The sequence below is a fragment of the Carassius carassius genome, chromosome 43 (genome assembly GCF_963082965.1).
Source record: "Carassius carassius chromosome 43, fCarCar2.1, whole genome shotgun sequence".
NCBI classification, from domain to species: Eukaryota; Metazoa; Chordata; class Actinopteri; order Cypriniformes; family Cyprinidae; genus Carassius; species Carassius carassius.
In genome coordinates, this window is record NC_081797.1 from 20,315,939 (window position 1) to 20,328,802 (window position 12,864).

The following is a 12,864-nucleotide window of genomic DNA, read 5'->3' on the forward strand; positions in this document are numbered from 1 at the left end:
ATGTAGATAGACTATCCTTGACTCTTTGGATTTTAAATCTCGATGTAACGTTAGTAGGTTGTCGTGGACACTTTCCCTATGAAAAAGTGCGGGGGACGAATTTACATTTTATAAAATGTGGGGGGGACACGTCCCCCGCGTCCCCCGTGTAATCTACGCCCATGGTTTGCACCACAAAACAATAGAGACAATATACTGGATAGATGCTTAGAAGATGACAATAAACATCAGTTGCATTTTAGAGTCAAATCAAAATAAACTCACATGACATGGTCTGGAAAACCCTTCCCTTATTTGATTATTAACTTATTTACTCATCAGTTTGCTTGTTTTATTACTTAGTTTTAAATGAGAATCTTTTTCTATTTTGCTAGCAAAGGTGGAGTGTTTATTAATAGGCTAAATCAGGTTATTTCCTGGTAAAGTGAGTGAGGTAAAAAAATAGATCCTAATCATTCTTGTATTTGACTCAGAGTATTTCAACATGTCAGCGGGAAATTTATGGACACACATTATATTTACGGACACACATTATCCTCTCATGCCGTTACAGATCTGCAGCATTTTGACTGTACTTCTGCACGAGATGTGACCACGTTTTAATTTCTTGGGTCAAGAAAGAGTCGGAGTCTGCGATATATGTCCTCCTACCAGTGCTCTCTCTGTCTGGATGCACTTCACATATGCGCACCGCACTTCAATAATGCAGGTTAAATCCATTTACATGACCACATGCAGTGTCAGTTTATTCAGCATAATCGAGTTAATAACGTGCATGTAAACGCGATCATTAGAAACAGCTGCATAGGGGACATCGTCGCAGTACTCGGGTCCACCAAACCCTCCGGGGGTTTCAGGAGTTTCACAATTTGCTCCAGGAGGAGGTTTGGTGGACCTGACGGTGATGATGCTGACGAGGACAGCGTATGCCATATAGGCCTCGGCCTCTAGTGGTCTCTGCATGACGAGCCCGCGCTGTACAGCCCGGCTCGAAGTTTACCCTCTCCCGCACCTAATCTGTCATTTATTTTTGTTTTGATAATAAATGGAGCCAGCCTCCAAAAGTGAAACCTGTCCTGTGATTTTTTTTTTTGAAAAGTTTTTATATTGTGTTTGTTGTCTGTACATTAGATTAATAAAGTTTCATATAATCTAGAATAGATATCAATACAAAATGAGTATCTCATATTGAAATCGAGTTTTTATGTGAAAGATTATTTGCTTTGTTGTGCATTTTAGTCATATTACAAAATAATTTATTTAGGCCAAACATAAAATAACATTAAACTGTCAGTTCACCACGTGACAGCAGCAGGCAGGCAGGCTCCTGATTGGTTAACGCAGCACGAATTGACTCAGAAGTTCAGATTTTTCAACTCGGGCGGCAGACGCGAATTTACGCGTGAATTATGCGAATTCGCGCCTACTGTGCCGCGCTAAATGCCTCATTTGCGCCGCAAGACCTCAAGACGCGCGTAAACGCGTCTTACCATTGACTTAACATTTAAATCACTCGCGCCAGACGCATATTCGCGTTTGGTGTGAACGCAGCATTAGAGTAAAAAATATATAATTTATAGTAAGTTTATTTGATTCACAGCTTATTTAGAGTTTTGACCTCGACAACCCAACTGCATTTACCGCAACCAGTCTAAACTAAAAGATTGTTTTGGTTGAATCGGTTCAAAGGAGTCATTAGTTCGCGACTCGGACGTGTCATTAGCGGACTTGTGCGCATTGTGTGATTATCCCGGCAGTTAGGACATCGCACAAGATTTGTCAACACAGAAAACATTTAATCATTGGATAGGTTTTTTTTTGTTTATTGAAAGTGTTTTTCATGTCAGCTGAATGGACGGAACGCTTTTCAAGGAAGATAAGGCAATGTAAAAAAATTTTTTTAGCACAACACCCAGCAGTAATTCAGGAAAAAAATACCCGAACGATTCATGTGAAACTTCGGTCTTCCGATCTTTTACCATCGTGCCAATTCTCAATTGATTTTGATTAATATGCACGAGGGAGCGAGAGAGAAGACAGTTTGAAGACGGTGAGGGGACGTGTGCGCGACCGGGCCTCTCTCTCTGCTCGTTCTTTCAGTCATCTACTACATCACTCACCGATCAAATAAGGTCTTGGCGAGACAAAAAAATCGCTTGTGTTGTGAGAGAGACGCGTGAGTGACAGAGACGGAGGGAGAGCAGGGAAAAGGAAATTCAGCTGAATGGTTACGCTGTGTGTTTTAAATAGTGTATTTTTGGTATTTTTTTTTTTTACGAAAGGCAATGTGGCGGCCAGTGTTGATTCTGTGGCGCACCGCCACAAATTTGTTTGTGTGGGAAACACTGGAGTGAACTGCCATAACATCAATGAAAAACCTCACTGCAGGCTTCAACATGGCTGTTTACGATTAGAAATGTCAAACAAATTTAGCCTACATAGGTGATTGTAGACCGTAGCCCGAATCTGTATCTCTATGCATGAGACTGTCTGAATACTGGCAGAGTAATTCACAGTTTTGTTGTAAAAAGACACATTATGCAGAAGTATAATTTGCTGTTATGTGTGTTTGTCAGAACCTGCAGTTGCTGTGTGATGCGCGTTCGCTGCGGGCGTATCGTGACGAGCTCAGAGAGAAGACCGTTGAAATCAATTCCCTATTTTCGTTTTCGAAACTTGTGCTGGTTGGTCCGATTGATTGTGCAATCAATTTTCGAACGTTAAGTGACAGCCCTACTTTAGATGTGCCCTAAAAAAAAGTTAAACAAGAATATGTAGAAAAAATGTATATATTTTCAATCGTTTTCTTAAGAAGAGTAAACAGCCTGTCCATCCTCTCCCTACTCTCCTGTGCTGTCCTCGCCTCTGCCTCCCTCTCTAGTTGCCCTCTGTCTCGCCTCTGCCTTCGTGCTCCTGATGCTGCTGCCCCTGGCGGCTCCTCACTGTGGGCACCCACTGCTGAACTCCACTGCTGGTGTGTCCTCAGGGATTGAGGCGATGAGGACGGGGGGTGGTGCAATGCCTCTGTCCCAACACCTGATCCATGAGGACAAACCAGGGCCAAGTTTCAGCAGTGGGTTTCCCACTCACACTCTCTCCTGTCCCAGGACACTTGCAATCCTAAAGGCAGAGCAAATGAACCATGGCTTGTTAGTAACAACAACACAATACATTTCAGCAAAGATGTGTGTATTAATCTTCTTTGGAAGGATTTATTTTTTTATTTATTTTTTTTGCCTGTATGGGAGTTACCTTCCACAGACCCATTTTCTCCAGAATTGCTCTAAAAAAGCAGAAAGGGGTACTTAACACAGGGGTACAATCGGCAAAATATAACACCACGACACCACAGTATAACTTGCATTTGATGGTTGTGTGTTGATGGGAGAGCAGTAATTCTGACTAAAACATAAGTTTTGCTAAAATATTTATATGAAATGTAGGTTTGATATTCTACATGTATTTATGAGCCGTAACTGTTAACGGTATACATGTAATTACCACAATTGTTACATGTAATACAATGACTATGTTCATTTACTTATTTCAGACGAGTGAATATGTGCAACACCGTGTCCTCACCAGACTATTTCTGCGACGTCACCGCTGGGACAAAAGTGTGACGATTTCAGGTATAGTACTGTATATGTGCATTCTTTAATGTTAAAAGAGTATGCAAGTTTGAAAATCATTTTGTTTGTCTTTTATAGCTGTACTGAAAGCAACTCACCTGTGAACAAAAAAAAGTGAACAAGAACGTTCAAACTGTTTGTTAACACAATCGTTTCAGTTACTATGTATTTTTAATAATGTTAAAAAAAGGTGTAATATTCATGGATTTGTGTAATTATCCATTTTGTTGAGAGTGCTTGCTGAGTTCACGCTCTTCTGATTAGCTGTGATTTTTACCACTGAGACAAATTTTTGTCGCTAGAATCTTATCCTGTCTGGTTAGGACACGGTGCTGCTCCTACCAGTTAACATTAGATCTCAGCAATACTGGTAAATGAGCAAAACAAAGTGGTTTTTTTTTTTAAAGGTGCTCAAAGTGATGTTGGGTGATGTCACTACTTGTTGACGCTGAAAGTTTTGTCAAACAAAATGGAGGCTAGCTCGACCCTTTCTCCTTCTCATCCGCACACTAACCCCCCCAAACCCTCCTTGTTGGTTATTGGCTGGAACATTTTGTTGGTTTTGTGGTGTGGGTGAGCATAGTTTGTTTTTGTTGCTGTTTGTGGAACCTGAGCTGTCTACAGAGACTGCGTTTCTTTACAGTTTTCAGGGGACAGGCAGCTAGCGGATGGTGAGGAGATGTTTGCTGTATGTGACAAATGTTTTGGCCTAAAAAATGTGACATCGCTTAGAGCACCTTTCATTTTTAAATTGAATACTGTGAGAATCATGTTCAATCTGATTTCAATTCCACAGCTGTTAAAGTATCTATTAAGAAGGTTGTTGGCAGTATTGTGTTCATTTTTCTACCAATGTTGTTTGTAAGAAATAAGTATTATAACCCACAGTAACTTTCCTTATAGAATGCTCTAACATATTTTTCATTTTCTTTTCTCTACCAAACAGCTTAGGAGAGAGTTCATCCTCAGATGCAGATCTACCTCTAGTCCACCTTCATTCCCACAACCACCTGGCCATTAATGTTTCATTAAATAATAAATATGCAATAAAATAATAAATATGCAGTCCATAGCCAGTGTCTGCCATGCACGATCTGTTCCTTGTTCATTGCAAATGTTTTAGATTGTTCTATTAAAGCTCATTATAATCTTTGAGAATGGTATTATGGTAGCTGCAACACTTCCTAGGGAAGGGATCTTTCGTGTAGGTGTTCTGGCAGAACTCGTCCAGCAGGAGTAAGTTGTGGGTCATATCCTCTATGGTCATATCGCTCCAAGATCCTCCAATCAGCACCAGCTCATCAGCAGAAGCCAGACTTTGAGACTATATTCACCTTTATGCTCTCAGCAGTTACTACATTACATTGTGTCCTTAATTTTTTAATATATATTTAAAGTTGAATCAATTCTCTGGAAAGTAAATGTCATTAAATATTAAATATATGAGGTAATATGAATCAAATTAACATTTGCATATTGTTTACTCTTAAGGCTTCTTCCTCATTTATCTACAAGGGTTTTCTTTACCATTGCCAGCTTTGCCTTGCTCATTGGGAGTTTGTAAGCATCATTATTTGGAACAAAATATGAAAATGGATTGGTGTGTTTAACTATTTCCATGCATGGCATAGTAAAAGAACCACCTGACACAAAGCCATGGATCATGGAATAAATTAAATTGTTACTCAAATTATCAAGCTTGTTATGCTACATTTTACATTCTAAGCAGCAGCAGCCAGGCATGGTTGTAGGGTCTAATTTATGCTTTCTGCAAAATACATTCAGATTTGTATCCAGTAAGGATAAAGTTGCCCTTAACAACTCATTGAAAGCATTATTTAAATAAATCCATGTGTGTAATGCTTGTATTTTATTATTCTGTACTGAAACAAAAAGTTAAGGTTCCCTCGTAAATATATGTAGTAAGACAAAATGGTGAAACTGCATTAGGCAGCGCAAACATGTTTTGTTTTCACATGTACTCGTAAGGGAAAAATGCAACAATGTTTTTAATGCTTGTCGAATTGTATGCTAATCAACGACGAATAATGAGCCATGTATGTATAATTATTTAAAAAATATATATTCCGTGTTTTGGATGCGAGTGGCACAATGCAAGCCAGAGACATCCGGCCGCGTCTGATCTGCTCGATCCGCGTGGCAGCATACAATTTAAACTATTTAAGATTAATCGTATAGACATCGTATAGAGGTAAGGAAGACGGCTCATTAATATTAAAAAACGGTCGTTCGAATGCGATGTTTACCAGACGCTACGATCTTTCAAAGACGTCTCCGCGATGTATGTGTGCTATCTGGGCGATGGTGTCGATGTTTTAATCATTTAAAATGAGAATGTAAGTGTGCTCACCCCATTTTTGTTTGTAAGAAAAAATATCGCAATATATATCGCAGAAAAATAAAATATCGCAATGTCATTTTTTCCCAATATCGTGCAGCCCTACAGAGCACGTCCTCCGGGTAGGTGGTGGTGTTATCTAATGTCAGGAACAGTATTGTATGGTCCTTGAGAGATCTGTCCCCCTGATCCAGCAGCAGGAGGAGGTATTCAGGATGGATGAGGGGATCCATGGGTCACCACAGGAAAAAAAAACAACAACATAAAAACATAAAACCGAAATGGAGGTAACACACAGATTAAACTGTTTTGGTCGGGTCTTCTGATAAGGTTGCACTACTGTGAGGTCTTTAACCTGTTAGCCAGCACCCCAATGCGGGCGTCCTGAATGCCCCTTAACTCGCACGTGTCAGTGTTTACGAATAGATTAAATGAAACAGAACAAATTTAATCTTGACAAACTACATATCATTATAAAGATCTAAGCCTCAAGCATCGATGACAGATCGCTGTTCTTCAATGGAAAGCTTATAAAGACTGTATTTGCTACATTTGTGTAAGCAGTACACATAAAAACATGAACAATGGAAACGCTGTACATACCAGATCCGTCATAATAACGAGTCATAAACACATCCACAGCTGTAAATCCCGGTTTAGTTAGGAAGGTAAGGGTCCACTGAACGACAGAACTGTTTGTGTCCGTTATGGAATAACTCACGCTATGAAACTGCGTCTTGGTAGTAAAAAAAATGGCATGGTTTTGCAGCGTACAGTGTCACAAACAGAATGAGACTATCCCCCCCAGAAAAAAGAATGAATGAAAGATAGGCGAAAGTATATTTGAATTCTGGCACTCTCTCCTGACGGCTCGTGACGCGCTCTGATGCACCTATCAGCTGATGGAGGCGGAACTTACAGCGATCGCCTTTTTCTTTGTTTGTTTTATTTTTCAACAGTTTTATATATGTGACAGTGTGTTTTATGTTGAATGTGAATGTATCTGTATGAGTGCAAATCAGCCCAAATCAGCTCGCTATTACTGTATGATCACGGCTATCAAAGTGAATGCATCTATATGAATAGAGAGAGTGGATTATTTACTTTATGGTGCATTTGTGTTATTACCATCTGTATAAGTGGCCATCAGCACATCAGCACTTATTTGCATCGTAATTCATTGTAAATGCTGCGTTTCTAGCAATCTCGGGATTTTCTGTAAGTGGAATACAAAGTAAAATCTTTTTTTTATTTTTCTTATTATTCTTATTTTTCTTACTCAAATTATTCTTATTGTTTTTTTTCTAGTGCTCAAATAAATCACTTATATGATGTCTAAGTTTCTGTCTAGTGTTTTATAATTGATAAAATATATGCAGTGGTATGTTTAATGACTAAATAGTTTGTAGAAGCCTTCAATACAGTTGGTAATTTTTTTTTATATATATATTTGGGGATGGGGGTCTAGATATAGTCTCATAAAAATATTTGCAGGAGCAAATATCTCTATTTATATATCTCATTTTTGTCCCTGTTAAAAAAATAAATTAGCTGCAGCATTCTGTACCAGTTGTAATCAAGAGAGCGAGGACTGATTTATTCCAGCTTATAGAGCGTTACAGTAGTCCAGTCTGGTTGAAATAAAAGCATGAATAATAGTCTCCAAATTAGGGCTGCAACTAACGATTATTTTGATAATCGATTAATCTGTAGATTATTTTTACGATTAATCGGTTTATGTACTTATATTTTAGTTTTGCTAATTTTTTTTCCCCAAGTAAATTATTAATAAAGGGTCTTTATCATTCAACATAGACTTTTTAGAGATTTTACATTGTCATATCCTCATCAAAAATATACCTGGAGTTGTGTTTTATTATGTGTTAGTAATCCTATATTGAACTCTTCTGCAATCAAAACACTGACCCATACGTACTCTAGCAAATTTTGCAAGGAGATTTCAAATAATGTTTTCACCATGGCAGTCCTAGTTCTAAAGTAGTTTAACATCCTGAACAAAGCTTAAGGAATCTTTCAAAACATATTTTCACGAAGAATTAGAATAAAACAGAATAAGATTGCAGTACATTGCATTTTATTATTTTTTTCCTGTAAACACACAGCTTGTACCTGGGAAACAGCTTTATAGCTTATGCTGTGAAATTGTAAACAATCCTTCTAATAAAGTGCCAGTGGTATGAAACCTGAATGGAACTCACATTTTAAAGTAAAATCCATCAGAAGGTTGTCCAGAAAAAAAAAAATTGGAAACACACAAAAAAACTGCTGTGTGAAAAAGAGCAGTGAATACTTAGAAAAAAAGTGCATTTCAAATACATTTAAACATTTACCTCTCTCATTCAGTCATAATTAGGCTGCAAGACTGAATTATGAACTGGTAAACGACAAACTGATCACAGAACATGTTTGTAAAGCTTTAAATGTTAACTGTTAAAAAGCAATGTTATTAGCGTTTGCGACTTAACATTTGCAAACAACATTGTACTGGAGAATCTGCACAAATAAAAGTCTTAAACAGTTAAACAGTTCAGTAGTGCAGAGTTTACAGGTTACTCTTCTTTTTTGAAGGCTCAAAGTAAAGTGCTCCCACACTTTGGATGACTTTGTTCAATTAGTTTTATCTTCCGCTTTTTTCCTTTTTCTTTCTTGAGCTTACTACTCTGCCGCCTGCCTCTGTCATCTCGCTGAATTAGTGATGTGTCGTTCGTGAACGAATCGTTCTTTTTGAACGAATCTTTTAGGTGAACGAATCGTTCTCGTTCACGTAATCCACTGACTCATATTTCTCGTTCACTGAAGTTCCTCCCTTCACAGTAGCGCGGCGCTATAAGCAGCGCATGCGCAGATCAATGAACCGGGTAACAACCATTTCATCCTGTCAAAGAATTACTCAACGTCGAGCCAATAGCCTTCGAGTATGAGATGTGACAGAGTATGTGATTTGTTGAATGTAGTGAACGAATACACCCTTCAATGAACGAGTTTCATATGAGTCTGAACTAGATCTAGATATCTTATCGTTCGTGAACGAAATGACTGAACTGGTACCCATGTCATTCGTGCACGAGTTTAATGATTTAGTACATCTCGTTCATGAATGAAATGACTGAACTGATACACATGTCGTTCTTGAACGAGCTGAATGAACGGATACATGTCGATCGTGAATGAAATGAACTGGTACATAGCTTATCTTGTTCGTGAATGAAATGAATGAGAGTAAACCGGGTTAGTCTGCCATTTAGCATGTCAATCTTGGAAAATGCAAAGCGCAGTTATAGGTACTGTGCACATACGCTTGTTTTGATATTTAGCAACTCCACGATTAATCCCCGATTTATGAATTTGAATATATAATATACAAACTGTCTGACCAAACAATTAAAATGCTAATTAGGAAAGAAAACCTTGTGCTTTGTTCATCTAAACGACTTAATTAGACTTTATATATTGAATGCGATTATACACACATTTTAATAAAGTCAGATCAGTTTTTGTAACAAGTGAATACGTTCGTTGACTTAAGACATAACACATAATACAGTACACTCTTTTTTTGCCACCTGCTGGCATATTTTGTGTAATACGAAGAAATGATCACTGAATGAATCATTGAACGATTCTGAACGAATCATTTTGGTGAACGAACTGAAAATGAACGAATCTCTAGAAAGAATCATAATTTCCACCACTACGCTGAATGCTGCAGAGACAGCAGAGACGCTGTTCGGGAAGCACATGACAAAACGAGGCCAGCTATTGGCTATTCACTACTTCTCCTGCTGTACTGGCTGAAGAAAACCTCCGGTGGCTCATTACTGCCACACTTTGGTCACTGAAGATTTAAAATATGCACGAAATGAGCCGCTTAAGGCAAATAAAAGTTATTAAGCAACTAATCGATTACTAAATTAGTTGACAACTATTTTAATAATCGATTTTAATCGATTAGTTGTTTCAGCTCTACTCCAAATCACTAAAGCTCAGAATATTTTTCAGCTTGCGAAGTCTCCTAAGCTGCAGAAAACTGGCTCTAACTACAGAGTTGATTTATTTATAAAATTTTAACTCAGAATCAAGGGTGACTCCCAGATTTTTTACTTTATCATGAATGCTATCTTGAAGGGGGCCTAGGGTATTACTTATTTTATTTAAAAGGTGTGAAGGGCCAAAAAACATAACATCAGTTTTCTTCTGATTTAATTGAAGGAAATTATTGTGCATCCAAGCCTTAATGTCCTCTAAACAAGTGTCCGTTGTAATTTGTCCTTCCATTGTCTTTCTGCTCTTCTACATTAATTTTCCTTAAAATTTTTATGTCACTATTAAAACCAAAAAACCATTGGTTAAAATCATTAAACCATGGTTGATTATTTGATTTCAGTTTTTTTGGTTTTATATGGGGCAATTACGCTAAAAATTTCGGAACATGAAGAATTGAAACAATTTACCAACTCATCAATATTCTGATTCTGGAATGATATCATATCACTATGAGATGGAAGGGCCAAAAAAGCATCCATAAATTGCAAAGCAGTGAAAGGGTTAATAGACCTTGAACAGTAGGTATTAGGCTGGTTTACATGACTAGGACAGGAAATCACACTGTCAAACAAAACTGGCCAGTGATCAGACAACCCAGCATCACTTACAGATATATTACTGATATCAAGACTTAATGATAAAACTAGATCAAGCGTGTGACCCAGTTTGTGTGTTGGTCCTGATATGTGTTGTGTGAGGTTAAAAGAGTCTTAAAGAAAAACGAAATCTCTCACAAGAAGCTTCGAAGGAGAACAAAGATGTATGTCTTTGTATGTTCATCCTGTCCTTAAAATCACCAAGACAACTTGACAACTTGTCAGTACTTGAAACCACATTGGAAAGAATATCTGAAAACATTTTTAAAAAGTCATTGTTAACTTTTGGTGGTCTATAAGTCAAAACACAAAGCAATGGGCTAGTAAATTCTACTTTACACATTAAAACCTCAAAACTAGTGTAAGCATCAACTGGTAAGATCTTACATTTGAAACAGTCCTTAAAAATGACAGCAACACCTCCACCCCGACTATAAGTTCTAGGGCAACTATAATAGTTACAGTGTACAGGGTAAAGTTCAGATAAAGGGCTTAAGTAATTTTCTGTAAGCCAGGTTTCCGTGATGAACATGAAGTCCAGAGTGCTTGTTACAAAGAAGTCATTTAACAGAAATGTCTTGCTTGATACTGATCTTGCATTTAACAAGGCCATTCTTAACCTCTGGCTAGATTCTAGCGGAGCAAAGTCAGGACGAGGCATCTCTGGCAACGAGCGAAGTAAGTTGAAGTTCACCTTGCACTGAGACGAATGGCGACGCCGCAACAGTCGCTCATTGGACGATATTACAGGAATATTGCCTGGTAATGCAGTCGTAGTTGATTGTGTAAGCTACGCAAGGCGAGCACCACGGTGCACATAATGTGAGCGACGAAGAATCCCTAGATCTGCACACCGTACACAGCAAAATCTCCAGAGTTGAAATCCTAGTGTTGGGTACTTTTAGAGTAAAGTGTTAAAGTTGTGGTGTTGAATTAACACTAGCTAGTGTAAACAGACCCCTCTGGCGGTGTAAATACACAGAGTTACCTTTATTAACAGTGTTGAGTGTTAATAGTCACATCCGGGACATTTGCTCATGTGCGCGCACCTGACCAATCTGAAATATTTTTTCAAAGACACCATTTTCTTTGCTCACGATGGGGCGCATATGAGGATGGAAAACGGTGAAATAAAGTGTATAATCTTACTCATAAAATGTGTTTTGTAATATCGTTTTCTAATTATATTTATTTGCTGTGTGCACATAAACTTTTCTCAACTACATTTCCTTTCACTCGCAATGCGGAACAGGCGAGAACGTCAATTATTTTCTATAAGGGGATTCTGAAAGTAAATTAAGTGTTTTTATGTCTTTTAAAATATGTGCTTAATGACATTATATTGATTTGTAGCGATATTTATGTGGCGTTCTCTCCAAAACTTTTTCTCAAGAGAGATATTATCTTTCACTCACGATAGGGAGAAGACGGTGAATTTGGTTTTATCAAAGGAAAACACCATAAGTAAGTGTTTTACCTCGTTTACATGTATTTTATAAGATGATTTTACTTATGATGATATTTAAATATTGTGCGCGCCCAACCGTTCCTCACAGATTTGAATGGCTATTCAGCGCAGATGCGGGTTACTTGGAGAAGGGAGAGACCAGAAGTAAGGATTTTACCTCATTTAAAATATGTATTTTATAACATCATATTGATTTATAGCGACATTAATATGTTGTGCGCTTCTACACTACAGAGAGATAAGATTGACATATATGTCAATTGACATATATATTGATATATTTTCATATATTCATTTGTATATATTTGTAAATAACTTTTCAATATACTCAAACTCTCTATACTTCATGAGTTAAATTGTTCACCACTCAAAGTGAACTTGTGCCCTCACAAGAGACACATGGGAAGCATGAACTACAGATCAGATATGATTTTTTGGTATGCTTGTAACGTTACTGTCATTTTATTTATCTGCTGTCCCATTTATGCGTATTCATTTTGATAGACAGAGCCCTGCCTCAGCGCATTGAGATAAGCTTGGAATTCAGGAATCACAACCTATTTTCCAGTAAGACAGACTTCTTTTTACAACAAAAATATATACTTTTACAGAGTTGAAAAAATGCTTCTGATTGAAAAAATGCTTCTGATTGGTAGCACTTATACGACAAGTGGCTAGCTCAGGGGTGCTGACCCACCAAAGACTGTCCGATTAGAGACCAAACCAAGATGTACTTTTCTGGGA

General features: G+C 37.7%; 1 gene segment (V, D, J or C); it reads left to right on the forward strand.

The window, feature by feature from the left end:
• LOC132125477 (Ig kappa chain V-III region PC 2485/PC 4039-like) overlaps positions 1 to 12,864 on the forward strand; it is a 370,198-nt gene that overhangs the window by 211,288 nt on the left and 146,046 nt on the right.